Source organism: Mus caroli, unplaced genomic scaffold (genome assembly GCF_978045245.1).
Source record: "Mus caroli unplaced genomic scaffold, Mus_caroli_1 scaffold_5, whole genome shotgun sequence".
In the NCBI taxonomy this organism is placed as follows: Eukaryota; Metazoa; Chordata; class Mammalia; order Rodentia; family Muridae; genus Mus; species Mus caroli.
Genome location: NW_028227260.1, coordinates 104,001,205 through 104,021,656, shown reverse-complemented (window position 1 = coordinate 104,021,656; position 20,452 = coordinate 104,001,205). Strand labels below are relative to the sequence as shown.

The 20,452-nt window shown below is 39.0% G+C and overlaps 1 pseudogene; it reads right to left on the bottom strand.

The window, feature by feature from the left end:
- Window positions 1–5,336: 5,336 nt before the first annotated feature.
- On the bottom strand, window positions 5,337–11,854 carry LOC110286892 (L-lactate dehydrogenase A chain pseudogene; annotated as a pseudogene).
- Between the last annotated feature and the right edge of the window lie 8,598 nt (window positions 11,855–20,452).

Sequence of the window (20,452 nt, the reverse complement as noted above, 5' to 3'; positions counted from 1 at the left end):
TCCACGTGAAGGTTGGCTTTCTATTATTTATTTTGTTATTGAAGATCAGCCTTAGTCCATGGTGATCTGATAGGATGCATGGGACAATTTCAATATTTTTGTATCTGTTGAGGCCTGTTTTGTGACCAATTATGTGGTCAATTTTGGAGAAGGTACCATGAGGTGCAGAAAAGAAGGTATATCCTTTTGTTTTAGGATAGAATGTTCTGTAGATATCTGCCAGATCCATTTGATTCATAATTTCTGTTAGTTTCACTGTGTCCCTGTTTAGTTTCTGTTTCCATGGTCTGTCCATTGGTGAAAGTGGTGTGTTGAAGTCTCCCACTATTATTGTATGAGGTGCAATGTGTGCTTTGAGATTTACTAAAGTTTCTTTAATGAATGTTGCTGCCTTTGTATTTGGAGCATAGATATTCAGGATTGATAGTTCCTCTTGGAGGATTTTACCTTTGATGAGTATGAAGTGTCCCTCCCTGTCTTTTTTAATGACTTTGGGTTAGAAGTCAATCTTATCAGATATTAGAATGGCTACTCCAGCTTGTTTCTTCATACCATTTGCTTGGAAAATTGTTTTCCAGCCTTTCATTCTGAGGTAGTGTCTATCTTTTTCTCTGAGATGAGTTTCCTGTAAGCAGCAAAATGTTGGGTCTTGTTTGTATAGCCAGTTTGTTAGTCTATGTCTTTTTATCGGGGAGTTGAGTCCATTGATATTAAGAGATATTAAGGAAAAGTAATTGTTGTTTCCTGTTATTTTTGTTGTTAAAGTTGGCATTCTGTTCTTGTGGCTCTCTTCTTTTAGGTTTGTTGAGGGATTACCTTCTTGTTGTTTCTAGGGCGTGGTTCCTGTCCTTGTATTGGTTTTTTTTCTGTTATTATCCTTTGAAGGGCTGGATTCATGGAGAGATAATGTGTGAATTTGTTTCTGTCGTGGAATACTTTGGTTTCTCCATCTATGTTAATTGAGAGTTTGGCTGGGTATAGTAGCCTGGGCTGGAGTTTGTGTTCTTTTAGTGTCTGTATAACATCCGTCCAGGATCTTCTGGCTTTCATAGTCTCTGGTGAGAAATCTGGTGTAATTCTGATAGGCTTGCCTTTATATGTTACTTGGCCTTTTTCTCTTACTGCTTTTAGTATTCTGTCTTTATTTAGAGCATTTGTTGTTCTGATTATTATGTGTTGGGAGGTATTTCTTTTCTGGTCCAGCCTATTTGGAGTTCTGTAGGCTTCTTGTATGTTCATGGGCATCTCTTTCTTTAGATTTGGGAAGTTTTCTTCTATAGTTTTGTTGAAGATGTTTGCTGGTCCTTTGAGTTGAAAATCTTCATTCTCATCCACTCCTATTATCCGTAGGTTTGGTCTTCTCATTGTGTCCTGTATTTCCTGGATGTTTTGAGTTAGGATCTTTTTGCATTTTCCATTTTCCTTGATTGTTGTGCCGATGTTCTCTATGGAATCTTCTGCACCTGGGATTCTCTCTTCCATCTCTTGTATTCTGTTGCTGATGCTCGTATCTATGGTTCCAGATTTCTTTCCTAGGGTTTCTATCTCCAGTGTTGCCTCATTTTGGGTTTTCTTTATTGTGTCTACTTCCCTTTTTAGGTCTAGTATGGTTTTGTTCAATTCCATCATCTGTTTGGATGTGTTTTCCTGTTTTTCTGTAAGGACTTCTACCCGTTTGATTATGTTATCCTGTTTTTCTTTAAGGATTTGTAACTCTTTAGCAGTGTTCTCCTGCAATTCTTTAAGGGATTTTTGTGCTTCCCCTTTAATGTTTTCTACCTGTTTACCAGTGTTCCTTTGTATTTCTTTAAGTGTGTTATTAAAGTCCTTCTTGAAGTCCTCTACCATCATCATGAGATATGCTTTTAGATCCGTGTCTAGCTTTTCCGGTGTGTTGGGGTGCCCTGGACTGGGCGAAGTGGGAGTGCTGGGTTCTGATGATGGTGAGTGGTCTTGGTTTCTGTTAGTAAGATTATTATGTTTACCTTTCGCCATCTGGTAATCTCTGGGATTAGTTGTTGTCGTTGTCACTGTTTAAAGATTGGAGCAGAAGCTATGTTCCACTCACCAGCAGTCTCAAAATCCTGTGGCGGGGGTCCTGGGTAGCTGGCAGGTGTCAGCCGACCCTGCGCTCTAGCTACCCTGGTGCTGGTCTGGCCGGAATTGGCCTGTGGTCCTACTCAGGCCGTTTTTCTGCTTCCCTAACTAATGCAGTCTCAGGTCCTGCGCGCAATTGGATTGGAGCAGAAGCTGTGTTCCACTCACCAGAAGTCTTAAGATCCTGTGGCGGGTGTTGTGGGTAGCTGGCGAGTGTCAGCTAACCCTGCGCCCTAGCTACCCAGGTGCTTTTCTGACTGGAGAGGCTTGTGGCCCTACTGAGGCTGGATTTCTGCCTCCCCAACCAAAGCAGTCTCAGGTCCCGTGCAATTGGATTGGAGCAGAAGCTGTGTTCCACTCACCAGAAGTCTTAATATCCTGTGGCGGGGGTCGTGGGTAGCTGGTGGGTGTCAGCCGACCCTGCGCTCTAGCTACCCCGGTGCTTTTCTCGTAATTCCTTTGTTGATGAGTATGTAGGTGGGTTTTATAACCTAGATATTGTAAATATATACAAAATGAACATTGTTAGTGGTCCTTTGGTTAAATATCAAGAGTAAAATTCTCAATTTTTCTATAATTTGTTTGTCCTTAGAGAAAAATCATCACATCAATTACAGAAAATTTTTCTGAAAATGACTTTTATAGACACTATTGTATTTCTTGCAATCACATTGAAATTTGTCTTTATTCTTTTATTATATAGGCAACATATCTTTGTGGATATTGACATTGACAAGTAAGTAAACAAAAATAAGTACATTTGCCAAAGATAATTTCAGTTGTTCATTAAGCCCCTTTCATTTAATTTTCCAAGGAATCAAACCTTTTCAAAATTTCATGGATTTTTATGGGGCTCAATTCCCTGCTCTGAGTAAATTAAGCAGCTATTGGCCTCTAAAGATCTCCATCACCTATATTTTTACTTTATGATTTTTGGAAATCTTTTTCTTTTTCTTTTTTATTCTAAATATTTTTTTAATATTTTTTATTACGTATTTTCCTCAATTACATTTCGAATGCTATCCCAAAAGTCCCCCATACCTTCCCCCCCCACTTCCCTACCCACCCATTCCCACTTTTTGGCCCTGGCGTTCCCCTGTACTGGGGCATATAAAGTTTGCAAGTCCAATGGGCCTCTCTTTCCAGTGATGGCCAACTAGGCCATCTTTTGATACATATGCAGCTAGAGTCAGGAAATCTTTTTCATATAATGTATTTTGATTACATTTCCCCACATGATTTGATGACAATTTCTCCACAATTTTCCCCACTTCCCTAACAGCCCAACATTATGTTTCCTTTCCCTCACTTTTAAAATAAACAAACATAAACAAAACATACACACACACACACACACAAATGGAAACCAAACTATGCAAACAAAAGACCAATAAGATAAAAATTACACAGATGTAGCAAAATAATAAAAAAATGTTCATAAAAATACCATTAAGTTTGCTTTGTGTTGGTCAACTACTACTGGGCCTACCCTGTGTGCTTATAATATCTAGTATGATACTGGAAAAACTGATTTTTACTTTACCGATGGGTATTAATTGCATACAGCTTCTTGGCTAGTGATAGAAGACCATGTGTACTTCTGCCTCTCAGTCCTGAGACCCTGTCCAACTTTAAGCTGAGCAGGTCTTGTATATACCATCAATGTACAAGTTCATATTTACATCAGTCTTTGCTATATTTTAGAAGACTCTGCTACTTTAGAGTAATCCATCACGCCTGGCTCTTACAATCTTTTACTCTTTTTTTTTAAAAACATAAGCTCCTGAACCTTGAATTGAGAAAATTAATGAAAACATCCTTTTAGCATCATGTCCGTTAAAATCTCTCATTTTCTATGCATTTTCTAGTCATGGATTTCAGTATTAATTTCTTTGTCCTATATGAAGAAGCTTCCCTGGTGATGCTGAGTAAGGTACTGCTCTCTGGGAACAGTGGAATGTTATTGGGAGTAATGTGTTTTTAGAACATTATTTGGTTTTCCCCTAGACTCATGACATCTGTTCTCAGGTTCTTGGCTAATGCAGATTGCCAAGTATGTGCTCCATCTCATAAATTGGGTCTTATCTCCAATTTAGAAAGTGTCTGATTATTTATGAAATGTTTGTGCCACTATTGCAGCAGTATATTGTACAGGAAGCCACTGATAAAGGTTGAAATATTTGTAGTTAGGTTGATGATTAACCCCCTCTTCTGGTAGTGTTAGTAGCTTCCAGTATCATGAATGCTAGTTAGTAGGTGTGAAGCTTCTAATTCAGTATCAGCTTGACTTCTCTGGTTCAATGAGATATGTAAGTATTGTCTTCAGCAATATGTCTCTACCATCATTTTGTAGAGAGTAACTAATAGCCTCAGTATTAGCCTGTGATGCTTGGAGATTTCAACAGGGTAGTTTTGGTCAGTGATTCAGCACGATGTAACCCATTCTTGGCATTGGAATTTTTACTTGTTCATAAAATGTCTAGTTGGTCCATAGTCTCCTCTACTACTGATAAATCTATTTAGATATTCCTTTCATATACCTATATTCATTCTACAGTGGCTTCCATGTGGTTTTTCAAATGTGCCTTAGTGTTAGCTCACCCCTATTTAACCTCCCTCCCTCCATACTCAATCCCCCTAAATTTTTTCCATAACAATACTTTTATCTCCTGTTTATTAGGAGATACTGTTCTTCTCCTATCCTTTGATATCTACCTAAGTTATTTTTTCCCACTTTTCAAGGTTTATTTGGTGTTTTAATTGGCATGACACAGGAGTGCTTGGTTCCATCATCCATATTCAGATCTTACATTTTACACAATATTGCAATGTACACTTCAGATGCATATAATATTTAAAATATCCTGTAAAATATTTATGCACATGATATGTATAACGGGCTTACACACTGGAGCAAGGATATGAGTAACTGGGAACTTGGCCTGGGCCTATTTGGTGAGGGTGCACAGCACAGGTGTGAAGCAGGCTTACATGGTAATGGAAGCCTGCACAGAGTCAGGCAGTGTGTCTCAGAGACAGTGAGACTGTCACACTAACCAAGTATCCACTACACAAGTACCACTTGGCTGCAGGGTACAGCTGTGGGAACTGAGTTTTTTTTTTTCTCCCAGACCACCTCAACACAAATGTAGTAAACACAACTCAGATGAGAAGTATGTGGTCTCCACAGAAACCCTGGTGCAGCCTGGACAGTGAAGTTCTAGGACACTGGGAAAACTTTAGAACTGCAGCTCCTTCTGGATTCCCCAGAGGATATCTGCACTCGTCTTCAGGTGGGCCTCTTCCTCAGGAGTCAATGTCACCTTCACAACATCCGAGATTCCATTTTGTCCCAGGATGCATGGGACACTGAGGAAGACATGATTCCATAGAGACCCTTAATCATGATGGAAATGGGATGCAGCTGCCTAATGTTCTTCATTATGATCTCAACCAAGTCTGTCACAGAGATGTCAATGGGCCAGTCTGTATAACCTCTCACCTTGATGACCTCATAGGCATTGTCAAATACTTGCTTGTGAATATCTTTCCACTGATCCTTATCTGCATCTGTGCCCAGGTCTGGGTTCAGAGACTTCAGGGAGATGCCAGCAACATTCACACCATTCTACACAGTCACACTGGAGTCATCATCCTCTCCCAGGACCCACCCATGACAGCTTAGAGGGTAAACTCCCAGCCTTTCTCCTATCAGGTAAGGGAACCTAGCTGAATCCAAATTGCAACCATTTCGAATAACTGGGCTTTTGGCAAAGCCACTGAATTTTCAAGCCACATAGGTCAAGATATCTACTAGATTTGAGACAATAAGCAGCTTGCAATGTGGACTGTACTTTACAATGTTGGGAATGATGAATTTAAGGTATTCAGGTTTTGCTGGACCAAATTGAGCTGGTTCTCTCCCTCTTGCTGATGGGTTCCCGCTGTGATAATGACCAGCTTAAAGTTTGCAGTTACACAATAGTCTTTGCTGGAGACAATTTTTGGTGTTCTAAGGAAAAGGCTGCCAAGCTGGAGATCAATCATCTGCCAAGTCCTTCATTAAGAATCTGACGGCATAAGTCATGCCAACAGCACCAACCTCAACAACTGTAATCTTGTTTTGCGGACCTATTCTTCCTTAAGAAGATTCACAATCAGCTGGTCCTCGAGGGTTGCCATCCTGGACTTTGAATATTTTGAGACCGCTAGTGCATGATGGAGATGGGGGGGGCGGGGGGTGGACTGGAGAGCAGCAGCAGCGTGGCCTGGGCTAAGCAGCAGTGACTCCATCACTATCTACCTACCTTTTGCTGGTATTTGGACTGTAGTGTGCAGAACACTTAAAAGACAAAATGCAAATACAAGAGACAGTTTACAACATTTGTCTGTTGAGGTCTGAGTTACCTCAACCTGATTTCTTTTCTACCTCCATTTATTTACCCACAACCTTCAAAATTCCATAGTATCTGTACAAGTTTTTATTTCTACTACCAGTATATGACTATCTCTCTTACAATGCATCTTTCCCAACAAATCCAGTCACTTCTTTTATTTATTTTTGACATTATGACATGTTATGATGAAATATCAAAGTAGTTTTAATTTTCATTTCTCTGCTGAATAAGGATCGTAAATATTTTTCAATGTCTTTCTCAGCGCTATTTTGAGAATTTTTGTGATCTATTTTTAATTGAATTATTAATTCTATTGATGCTCATTTTTTAGGTTTATATATTTTAGATAGCAACTCTCTGAATGATGGTGTCTTTGATTTAAAGAAGCATTTTAGTTTTATGAAATCTCATTTATTATTTGTTGGTCTTAGTGACTATACTATTGGTGTCTTTTTCAGAAATTTTTTTTCTCTGCCAATAAATTCAAGATTATTTCTATTATTTTGTCTATCAGATTTAGGGTGTCTGACCTTTTGTTGGGGTCCTTGATTCATTCCTGGTTGAATTTCAAGCAGGGTAATAAAGGACAATGAACCTATTTGCATGTTTTACCAGCAGCATCAGTGTCAAGAGGTGTGTGGAATTTTATCTGGCTCTTCAATTTGATCTGATGATAAGCATTTCTGTTTTTATGCCCATGCCACAATACTTTTTAATACAGTCGCTCAGTAGTACATTTGTATTCTGAGATACTGGTACCTTCCAGCCATTTTTTTATTATTCAGGATGGCTTTAGCTATCCTGGGGATATGTGTTTCCAGATTAATCTTACAATTAGTGTTTTGTTTGTTTGTTTGCTTGCTTGCTTGCTTGGTTAGTTTGTTTTATTTTGTTTTTTTTTTGTTGTTGTTGTTTGTTTGTTTCCAATTTCTATGAGGAATTTTGTTACATTTTTTTATAGAAATTTCATCTAATCTGTAGATTGCTTTTGGGAAGATGGCTTTTTACACAAATTAGTCTTACCAACCCATGAGCATGGGGTGTCTTTGCATCTTTTCTTGTCTTCAACATCTTAAATGTTTAATTATATAGTATTTCACTTGCTAGGGTGCTGTCAAACTCTACTTCTAAATGCATAGATGCATTATGATACTGCAATCACAACTGGGGAATCCTGAGTCAGGGAACACTACAGAAGCACTCCTGAGTGAGTGACCTCAGGAGGCAGGAAGCATCATGAGAACATGTTGGGAAGTATCTTCAGTGAAACAGCTCATTTTTTTCCTTTTCTTTCTGTTTTTATTAGATATTATCTTTATTTACATTTTAACTGTTATCCCCTTTCCTGGGTTCCCCTAAAAAATCCCCTATCCCCTCCCCCTGCTCCCCAACCCTCCCACTCCCATTCCTGGTCCTGGCATTCCCCTAGGTCATAGATCCTTCACAGGACCTAGGGCCTCTCCTCCCATTGATGACCAACTAGGCCATTCTCTGCTACATATACAGCTAGAGCCACAAGGTCCACAATATGTTTTTTGTTTGTTTGTTTGTTTTTGATTGGTGGTTTATATCCAAGGAGCTATGAGGGTACTGGTTAGTTCATATTGATGTTCCTCCTATGGGGCTTCAGACCTCTTCAGCTCCTTGGGTACTTTCTCTAGGTCCTTCATTGGGAACCTTGTGCTCTGTCCAATGGAGGATTGTGAGCATCCACTTCTGTATTTGCCAGGCACTGGCAGAGCCCCTCTATCAGGCTCTATCAGGCTCCTGTCAGCAAGCTCTTGTTGGCATCTGACATAGTGTCTGTGTTTAATGGTCGTTTATGAGATGGATCCCCAAGTGAGGCAATCTCTGGATGGTTGTTCCTTCAGTCTCTGCTCCAAAATTTGTCTCTGTAACTCCTTCCATGGCTATTTTGTTTCCCCTTCTAAGAAGGATTCTGAGCTTCTGGGTTAATATCCACTTATCAGTGAGTGCATATAATGTTCGTTCTTTGGTGATTGTGTTACCTCACTTAGGATGATATCCTCCAGATTCATCGATTTGTCTAAAAATTTCATAAATTCATTGTTTTTAATGGCTGCATAGTACCCCATTTTGTAAATGTACCACATTTTCTGTATCCATTCCTCTGTTGAGGGAGATCTGGGTTCTTTCCAGCTTCTGGCTATTATAAATAAGGCTACTACAAACATAGTGGAACACGTGTCCTTATTACATGTTGGAGCATCTTCTGGGTATATGCCCAGGAGTGGTATTGCTGGATCTTCCAGTAGAACTATGTCCAATTTTCTGAGGAACAGCCAAACTGATTTCTAGAGTGGTTGTAACTGTTCAACCAGCAGTGGAGCAGTGTTCCTCTTTTTCCACATCCTCATCAGCATTTGCTGTCTCCTGAGTTTTTGATTTTAGCCATCCTAACTACTGTGAGATGGAATCTCAGGGTTGTTTTGATTTGCATTTCCCTGATGATTAATGATGTTGAAAAAAATTTTAGGTGCTTCTCAGCCATTCGGTATTCCTCAGTTGATAATTCTTTGTTTAGCTCTGTACCCCATTTTTAATAGGGTTGTTTCGTTTTCTGGAGTCCAACTTCTTGAGTTCTTTATATATATTGAATATTAGCCCCCCTATCTGATTTAGGATTGGTAAAGATCCTTTCCCAATCTGTTGTTTGCCTTTTGGTCTTATTGACAGTGTCCTTTGTAGGGTAAGTGGGGGTGATCAAAGTGACTGTACATTATTGGCCAGATCCAGTGACCTGGGGGTGCCTTATTCATATAAGGAGGAATTTCAGGTGTTACTGGACACCTGAAAAATAATTTTATAATGGTAGAGGTAGAAATATTTGGTGACTTGGTTACCTGTGTGACAAAGGTATGGGTGTAGAGCTATAAGCTCTGAGACATGCAGACATAGAGCATCAAGAGAATAATCCTACTGCCAATTGTAGGATAAAATTTTCAGGTTTTGGACATGCTTCAACACTATACTTACCCTGGGCCTGCTCCCCTATCACACAGCTTCCAGACCCCACAGTTTGCTAGAGTTATGCCAAGATATTTTATTTTATTGATGCTACTGTGAAATATACTGTTTCTCTTATTTTTTTTCTCATCTTGTTTTTTATTTATATATAAAAAGACTAGTGATTTCTGTGTGTTATCTACTTTGCTAATTTAATGAAAGTTGTATGAGCTGTTGAAATTTCTTGTTGGATTCATTGGGTTCTTTGATGCATTAGTCATATCATCTGTAAATAAAGATATTTTTACTTCCCTTCATCTCCTTCTGTTGTCTTATTCCTCTCATACTTCATACTATATTGCATATGCATGGAGAGAATAGGCCTTTATTGTCTTCTTTCTTATTTTACTAAAATGTTTTGAGTTTCTATTTATTTAGGTTGATGCCAACTGTGGAATTACTGTAAATTACCTTTATTATGTTAGGGTATGTAGCTTGTTTCTCCAGGATTACTATCATGAAGAAATGTTGGATTTTTCACAGAAATTTTCTACCTTTAATCATATGAATTCCATATTAAAGCTGTTAGCATTTTGTCTAGGCTCCTCCCACAGTTACCTGGCAATAGCCAGGTGTGCCTGACTCACTATAAAAGGGACTGCATGCCCCCTCTTCTCTCTCTTGTCTTCTTGCTCTCACTCTGTCCTCTAGCCCCTTCCCAGTCTCTCATTATTCCCCTCCCCCTCTATCTCCACATGCTCATGGTCAGCCTCTACTCCTCTATTCTCTCTCTCTGCATTTCTCTGTCTCTACTACTCTCTCAACTCCCCTTCTCATGCCCTGAATCAAATCTATTCTTTAATATACCTTCATGTGGCTCGTCCTTCAGGGGAAGGAGATAACTCAGCATGGGCCCGCAAAGGCACCCCCTCTCCCCACACCTGACTTCACATCCAAAAACATATTCTCTCTCCCTATATTTTTTTATAAAACACAACATTTTGTGCTGTGACTAGGATTTAGAAACTCTGCAGTTCCATATGCCCCCTGCAACCACAAGAAGAGCCATCACTCACAAACCTAAACTTTGGAGATCTGGTAAGCTCCCCTCCCGGAAGGTCAGAGTAAGCATTCCCCTGGTCCCAGGGGAGTGTTATTGAGCTCAGGGCTACCCCTGTGCTGCCTTTGAGGACAGAGATATTCAGTCTTTATGTCTGGTGTTTTCACTGACCCTTGTTCTAGGATCTCTAACCTTGGATGGCATCCCCTCTCAAAAGAGGTTTTTGTAACCCTTCCCTTGGGTTCTTGTAGCCATAGACCAAACCCATAAGCTTAAGTGGACTGCTTTCTCCTATGAATCTGGGACTCAACACAGCCACCAAGTTCACCACATGGCGACCTGGTCATGTAGCCTGGCTGTCATTCTCTCTGATTTTTAATTTTATCTCAGGAGGCTGGTAGGGGTAATTAATAACTTCCACACCCAGTAGGTTGGTGTTCACTACCTTGTCCCTACTTACTGGGGCGTCTCCATGTCTAATACACAGTACCCAGCAAGCAATATTTCTACATGGCCCTTAACTGACACTTTTAAAACAAGTCTCTCACTAGTGATCCAAAGCATAGGCATCCCTCTCCCACCTCCCTCATTCTCTCATGGTTTGCTCTACTCCTGGTTCACTTCGTGAAAAGTAGGTCTCACGCCACACCTGTGCCTGCCCTGCTCTGTGACTATGCTTGCTGAGACACTGTTGCTCTGCTTTCCTGCACAGCCATCTATCTGCCCCTGCTCTTGCACTCCCTCTCTGCCCAGGACTCCACCATGTGGTGCCCTAACCCCTTGATTCTGTCGTTGCCTCCATCCCAAGCTGCTTGTTTGAGGGACAATAAGAGCAGCAGGTTGGGGAGGGAAAGGAACGAAGTCAGTCCCTTGACATGTGCTCCATATAGTCTGGCCTATTGTGGTTCCTCTTGGTCTGCACTCTTCAGGCTGAATACATCCAACACCCCCAGCCTGGGCATGTAGCTGGTACTTCAGCTGCACCTGCCCGTATGCCCATCTCCCTGAGCAGATGTCTCCTCAACTTCCCTGTCTGATGTTCTCTGTTACATTCACAGTTCTTTCCTGGGGGATCAGTGCTACTTGCCCATAGTGCAAAGTCCAGAGCCATTGCAGCTCAGTGCTCCCACACCTCTGACCTGTTTGCAAGGCCTTGATGCCCACTTGTTCAGTTCTTATAGCAGGCCTAAACCTACCAGGACACACTCACTTTCTGTAGGTATGGTCTCACGCTACCACTGTCAGCTTTCTGGTTTCTGTCCATTCTGGTCCATAGTAATTATAAGACAAATATAACACTAGACAATCTGTCTCTATATGTGTGTCCTCATGTGTTTTTTCTCTGCCAATGCAACCTATCAAAGTTATTTAACGATTAAGGTTTTCATTCTATTCTGCCTTGATAAATGATTTTTCTACTGCCACTAAGTTATAGTGTGCTCTACTTACTATATACATTCTCAAACAAGTAATTTAACAAACACAAGTTGTCTTACTCAGACATGCTTAATATATACTGCTCCCAATCTTTTCCGAAGTCTGCTAATGCATTAATATTGAAGCTTATGACAGACAGACTTTGAAAGCCTAACAGCTAACCCACCAAGGTCTTCGAGAAGATAGTGGACACAGCTACAAGAGATTGCCTGGATTATGGCATGAAAATCCCTGGAAAACATCACCATTGCCCCTGCCTGGTCTTGGTCTATACTGTGGATAAAACTGGATACCCTAAGAGTCAAATGCCTCATATTAGCTAAGTCAAAATGAATCATTTCTCATTTCACAGGTATGTATTCTACAGAGAAAAAACTCTTCATCTTCTTAGTCTGACAATCAGACTGATTCTGCCCAAGTTGTCATGGAGACCACAGTGACCTGGGAACTGTTAAGGTAGTTGACTATAGATGAACTCTGTCCCTTTTAATTAATACATGACTCCTAGTTTATAATTTACTCTTCCCCAGATTTCAGACTATATTGACAGCTAAGGTAACTGTAGCTTCATAGCTAGAAACAGACCTAGTTCTTTACCACTAATGTAACTCATCGCTATATTTGCTTATTAATAAAAGCATTAAATAAGACTGACAGATTTCTTTTTTTTTTTTTTTTTTTTTTTTTTTTGGTTTTTCAAGACAGGGTTGACAGGGTTTCTCTGTGTAGCCCTGGCTGTCCTGGAACTCACTTTGTAGACCAGGCTGGCCTCGAACTCAGAAATCCGCCTGCCTCTGCCTCCCGAGTGCTGGGATTAAAGGCGTGCGCCACCACGCCCGGTGACTGACAGATTTCTTACAGACTTCATGATGAACTGTACACAAGTTCAGATGTAAGATTTCACAGATATAACCAGTTACTTCTTTACCTAAACTCAGTTTCTACCAACTAAATTCTTCATATTTCCTCTTCTTGCTATACCTCTGTCCTAACATTATTCTAGTTCTTATAAATTTGCCCAAACCTAATAAAACATTCCACTATATGATACAACTATGCAATTACAATTTCAAATTTTAAGTTATCTTTGATTGTCTTTTAACTAAATTTTATATGTTTCTGGTGATGAAACTATCATTCTAAATATATGTTTCATTTGATTATACTTTAACTATAAACTTAAGATTTTTCTCTTTTTATATGATCAACTATATTCACAAGGTCAAGGTTTGGAGTGTCCTTGTCTTTCAATTATAAAAATAAAATTGTACTCTATAGGTGGAACAACATTATGAACTAACCAGTACCCCGGAGCTCTTGACTCTAGCTGCATATGTATCAAAAGATGGCCTAGTCGGCCATCACTGGAAAGAGAGACCCATTGGACTTGCAAACTTTATATGCCCCAGTACAGGGGAATGCCAGGGCCAAAAAGTGGGAGTGGGTGGATAGGGGAGTCGGGGGGAGGGTATGGGGGACTTTTGGTATAGCATTGGAAATGTAAATGAGGAAAATACCTAATAAAAAATTAAAAAAAAATAAATAAAGTTGTTTCTTGTTATGTATAATCAGTCTCCTAGACAAAAGAAAAGAGCCTTTCTTGTTACTTCTGCTCCAAGAAAGTCTCATCTTAAAGACTGTCCATGTTGTTAACAAATTTCTTTTATAAGCTTATAAGTTACAGAAAACCCACTCAGATCTACTTCTCATGAACAAAATAGACTCTGTCCAGATAAGTACAACTACCTATTCCAGAGGGTAGGATTTCTCTCCTGTTCCTGGAATTAGGACTCACCTATCCTCCAACCACTAATACCTAAGGGTTTCAAATGTATACTTAAATTTTCAAATGTACACCTAAGAAAAATTTTTTCTCCCAAGCATACTTAACTTTATTCTTTACCTATAGTGTGTGTGTGTGTTTGTGTGTGTGGATGGGTGGGTGGGTGGGTGTCGGTGTGTCTATGGGTGTGTGTGTGTGTGTGTGTCTATGTGTGTCTGTGTTATAGGCTCTTGTCAAGTCCAGGAATTTACTACAATCTAGGACAGCTCCAGAAAAGCAAACCCCAGATGCTCCAATCTTCTTTCACAGAAACAAACATTTCTACTGGACCCGTTCCTTCTGATCTATCCAAAGATGGTTCCACATACCCTGGATAGGAAGCAAACAGCCAACTCTCCTAAGACTGGACCAACATCTCCATGTGTATTTTCCTGGGTTTCCCAGAGAAATGGCTCCTCAAAGTCAGAAAGAAGTAGATAATGATCACGGTGACCATATGCCTGCTCCACAATCACCTCTTTCTAATTTTTCTTTTTAAATTAAATAAAAATGGTGGAATGATAGAATTTTGTCTAGGCTCCTCACCACGGTTACCTGGCAACAGCCAGGTGTGCCTGACTCACTATAAAAGGGGATGCTTGCCCCTTCCCCCCCCTCTTGCCTTCTTGCTCTCACTTTGTCCTCTAGCTTCTTTCTAGTCTCTCCTTATCCCCCTCCCTGCCTCCACATGCTCATGGTTAGCCTCTACTCCTCTAGTCTCTCTCTCTGACTTTCTCTGTCTCTACTACAATCTCAGCTCCCCTCCACATACCCTGAATAAAATCTATTCTATAATATACCTTGATATGGCTGGTTCCTCAGGGGAAGGTGATACCTCAGCATGGGCCCGTGGAGGCACCCCCTTTCCCCACACCTGACTTCACATCTACCAAACATTCTCTCTCCCTATATTTTAATAAAACACAATAAAAGCCATCTGGCCATGGGATCTTTTTGGTAGGGATACTTTAAAATACTTATTCTATTCTCAAGGAATCATGGTTTGATTTTAATTTTTTATTTTATCTAGAATTAATTCTGGGAGTTGATATATATCATAAAATTCATCTAAGACTTTTTTTTCAACTTGAGGAACTGCACATTTTTAAAGTGTGTTCTTTGAGTTCTCTTGATTTTCTTAGTGCTTGTTGTCACCTCCCACTTTCATCCCTAATATTATCAATTTTGATGTTCTCTCTTCATTTTCCCATTAATTTGGCTGTTTATTAGTTGTATTGAAATTTTCAAATATCAAATAACTCTATTTCATTGATTCTATTTCTCCCATTAATTTCATTTATTTTGGCCCCAAGTTTGAATATTTCATGCTATGTACTCTTTTGCGGTTATTTCATTTTAGTTCTAGAATTTGTGACAAAGTAATATGATACCTCTGCAGTTCTTTGATGTAGAAATTTAGTGTTATAAATTTGCCTTTTTAAATTTTTTGCAATGTGACCACTAGATTTCAGTATGATTTTTGTCTACTTTCATTCAATTATAAAAGGCTTTTAATTTCTTTAATTTCTGTCCTGACCATTTTTGTACAATAATCTATGGGTTTCTTTACTTTCTGTCATTGTTGATCTTCACTTTTAATTCATGGTAAACAGATAGAATGTGGGGTGTTATTTATTTATCTTTTCATTAATCAATTTATTTACCTTACATTCCACTACTGCTCCCCTTTCTACTCAGTCACTCCTTCTTACATCTACCTCCTTACTGATTCCCACTCACAGGGATATCAATCCACCTTGGCATATCACATTGCAGTAGGACTAGGTATATCTTTTACTGAGGCAAAATAAGGCAGCCCAGTTAGGGGAAAGGGATCCAAAGACAGGCAACAGATTCAAATATAGTCCCTGCTCCTGTTGTTAGGGCTCCCACATGACGACCAAGCTGCACATCTGTTACATATGTATGGGGGTCTAGGTCTTTCACATGAATGCTCTCTGGTTGTTTTTTTCAGTTTCAGTGAGCCCTTATGATTAGTTTTAGGTTGTTTAAAGTATATCTTGTCAGATACTAAAATGGCTATACCAGCTTGCTTCCTAATCCTTTTATCCTGAGATGATGTTTATCCTTGATGCTAATTCATAATGTGTGTGAGTGTGAGTGTGTGTGTGTGTGTGTGTGTGTGTGTGTGTGTGTTTGCACCAAAACTACTGAATCCGATTTCTTTTTTATTGGTTATTTTTGGCACTTAGATTTCAAATATTATCCCCCTTTGCAGTTAAACCTTCTATTTTCTCCCCTACATCCTCTGCTTCTATGAGGATGCTCCCATCCCACACACCTCCTCCTGTCTCAGCACCCTAGCATTCCTCTATGCTGGGTCATCTAGCTTCCACAGGACCAAAGGGTTCCCTTCCCATTGATGCCAGATAAGGCCGTCCTCAGCTACATATGCAGCTGGAGCCATGGGTTCCTCTATGTGTACACTTTGTTTGGTTAGTCCCTGGGAGCTTGTGTGTGTAGGGGGCGAAGGTGGTCTGGTTGATTGATATTGCTTTTCTTCCTGTGGGGTTGCTAACTCCTTCAGCTCCTTTAATCCTTCCCCTAAATCTTCCATTGGTGTCCCTGTGCTTAGTCTGATGGTTTGCTGATAGCATCCTCACCTGTGTTGGTCAGGCTCTGGCAGAGCCTTTCAGGGCTCTATAACAGGCTCCTGTCAGTAAGTGCTTCTTCTGACTACTGATCTAATCTGTTCATATCTGTTTATATTATTGTGGAGTTGAGACTATTATTAATGTGAGTAATAATGAGCAGTGATTTTTGGTTTCTGTTATTTTGTTGTTAAGGTGTGGGGCTTTTTCCCTTTGTTTTCTTAACTGTTTTGAGATTATTTTTCCCTTGGGTTTCATAGGGTATGGGTCAGCACTTTAGACTCATTTTCCTCCTACTGTTCTGTAGATCTAGATTAGCATGTAGAAACTGTTGAAGTAGTTTTAATCATGGAATGTTTTCTTTCTTCTTTAATTATGATTGACAGTTTTGCTGGGTATAGCAGCCGGGGTTGGCATTGGTGGTTTCTCAAAGTTCATAGAACATCTGTTCAGGTCCTTCTGACTTTTAAAGTCTTCAATTAGAATTTATGTGATACTCTAATTGGGTTGGCTTTATAAGTTACTTTGTCTTTCTCTTCAGCTTTCTTTAATATTCTTTCTTTTTTCTGTCTATTTAGCTTTGATTATAATTTGTCATAAGTGATTTCTATTCTGATCTCACCCATTTGGTATTCAACATACCTCTTGTATCATCCTTCCTTAGGCTATGCTAATTTTCTTCTACAACTTTTTTAAAATTATATTTTCTATGCATTTCACCTGTGTTTCTTTTTCTTCTCCTAACCTCATTATTTGTAGATTTTGTGTTTTCATTGTATTCTAAATGATCTGGATGTTTTATGCCTGGATTTGGTATTTAACATTTACTTTGATGGAGCTATTTTTGCTTTCTATTTTGTTTTCAACATCTAAGATTATCTCTTCTATTCCTTGTAACATGATGATTTGTCTTAACTTTAAGGTTTTTGTTTAACATGGTAATATTTTTAATTTCCAGCTTTCAGTTTGGATTTTGTTAGTGAGTTCCTTTGTTAAATTCTATTTCTGTGTCTTGAATTATTTTCTTTATTTTTTTTTCTATTGTTTAATTGTGTTTCACAGATTTCATTAAGGGGTTGTTGTGGCTATTCCTGGTTGTCAACTTGACTATATTTGGAATGAACTACAATCCAGAATTAGAAGGCTCACCAGTGACCCTTATCTGGAGGCTTAGAGATAGAAGTTTCTGATCTGGATCTTGGTATGGAGATCTTGAAGCATAGTGGCTATGGATTCCAGAAGATTAAATCTCCAAGTTCAAGGTCATCATGGATTAAAGGTGTGGTGCAACACACCTTTAATCTGGGCTACATCTTCTGCTGGAGACAATATTAGAACATTGGAAGAAGGGAGTCTTGCTCTTGCTCCTTCACCTGCTTGCTGTGTGAGAATGAGTAACTGCTAGATCCTTGGACTTCCATTCACAGCTGCGACTGAACCATTGTTGAGAATTGGGCTGCAGACTGTAAGTCATCAATAAATTCCTTTACTATATAGAGACTATTCATAAGTTCTGTGACTCTAGAGAACCCTGACTAATACAGAGGTTTATTCCTATAACGTTTTTATTGGATATTTCCTTTATTTACAGTTTCATGTAACTTTTAAAGTCCTTAAACATGTTCATAATTGCTATTTTGTAGTCCTTGTCTTATGTTTCAGCTGTATTTCATTTATTAGGGACTATTAGAATACTGGCTTCTAGTGGAAACACACTGTTTGGGATGTTCATTTTTGATTTTGTGTTGAAGTCGAGGTATTAGACCAATAGTAAACAAATCATTCAGTAGTCTGAATTTGTAAAATGTTAATGAGAAAGTTTATTTCAAGAAAAAAAAATAGGGTTTACACAGGCAATGCACCACAAAGAAGTAAATATATTCTCTGTGTGGATATTAAGAAGAAAAGTGAGCCATGAAAAAATATGCCTTAAGAGAGATTTGAAGAATAAAAGACCACATAACTCAGATTTAAGTTAGCAAAATACAGCACAGCAGTTATTTCTCCCATTGGGGGATATAAAGTCATGCTGCATGGGAATCAGATACCCAGAAAGCAACAGACTTCCATGTAGCTCAGGGAGAAACTTTCAGGCAGCATTCAAAAGGAAAGTTGTCCTTCTAGGGAATCATAGAACAGTGCCTCTGAGACAGCTGCATTGGGCTTTAATTTGAATTCAAAAGCAGCTGCAAAGACATTTGCAGAACTGAAAAAGTCACATCTCCAGCATTTACACAGATTGTATAATTAGCAATTAAGAACTGAAACAGTTAGGGCAGTAGTAATATCTATACTTTAAATGGTGAGCATTCTACAGTTGCTGACACTGAAACTGAAAACTCTTTCAAATGCCAACATTATCTCAGATCAAGTCAGCCTAAACTGAAATGCGGACAGAAATCTACCAATGAAGAAGAGTCCTGAGATATAGGTCAGCAGTACCTCTCATTGTAAAGGGCCCAAGCAGAGTAGTTTCTGACAAACATTTTGTGCATTACATGATAGCTTTTCATTCTGCTCTTTGATTTTTCCACTTCATTTTAAAACCAAATAAAACAAGCACCAACAAAGCAATTCCTTTCTGGGTTTTAGGAGATGGCTCTGTGGTAAATGTGCTTGCTGTATAGACAAGAAAGATAGAAATCTCTCTCTCCCTCTCTCTCTCTCCCTCCTCCCTGAGATCCTCTTACTGCAGTCAGAAGTCCCACTGTATTCTTTCTTGGCTAGCTAATTGCCTGATGATCCCTATATTGACTAATCAGAATGTGATGGAGAAACATGTTTACAAAACACTGAGGCAGGTAATAATTCATAAAAATAACAATACCAACATCCAGCCTGTATTCTATTCTTTTTTTTTTTTTGGTATAGAAGTCATCATTTGAATAATACACAGACAAACTTTATACAGTACACAAAAAGATTATTGGTACAGAAGACAATCCTGGCAAATGCTGGCCCAGTAGACCTTGTAATCTATAAGCTTCCGGCTTAGTAGGAGACCTTACTCCAAAAAAAATCAAGTGGAGAGCAAAAAAGGAAGATACTTAGTGTTGATTTCTCATTTGGCTTTACACATGCATATAAGGGTCACACTTACTTGCTTACTCACTCTCTTACTGGCACATTTTTAATAGTCTCGAGAAAATATATGAATATAACCATGAAGAGTTTAATGAGCCATATACTGAGATCAATGAATGCCTAAGGCTTATTTCACTTTACATAAAAATAATACTGAATTTAGTCTTAGGTTCAGACAATCAACCACATTTGTAATCCACAGCATCAAAACAGTTGAAATAGAAGTGTTCCCTTTTGGCTTCCTTCCCCTTTACTAGCTTCACATTAAAGGATTTAAATAAAGGAATGGGATATGAGAATTAAATAAATGGTCAACAGTTCAATACAGATGAACAGAAGCAATTCCTTCTGTTCAGTCTCAGAGTAAAGGTAATTTTGAAAGCCAGGCTTTGGAGGGTGAATTACAAGTCATTTGTAGATTCATGGCCATCTACAAATGTTGAAGAGCACAGATACTACAGTAATGCCAGTAATCCACTATATCTCTTAGGTTTACCATTGCTGGGCAAAATACCCTATAAAAGCAACCCAAGGATGATTTATTTTGGTTCACAGCACAAGGAAACACTCCACCCTAGTGTAGAAATCATGGCATCAAGAACATGAACTGGCTATTCACAGTGTTTTAACAATCAAGAATCACAAAGAGATAAATGCTGGTATTTATTTCTCATTATTTTTATTTAGCCCAAGACAAAAAAAAAATCTACATAATGGCACTCTGATTGAGGGATAGGTCTTCCCAATTCTATTTGCAAACTCCCAGAGAAACAGGCCTAGATGATTCTGTCCTAGGTGACACTTGATCTAGCCACAGTGGAAGTTACTTCTAGATTACAGAGCAGGAACTTCACTAGTTTTCATTAGCTGTGAGATTGAAGTAATTAAGTGTCTTGATAAAGAAGGGAGAGGCTCTTTGAAGGGCTCTAGTAGTCCTGAGCATTTAAAACATGGCTCTGGCAGACCTTGCCCCATT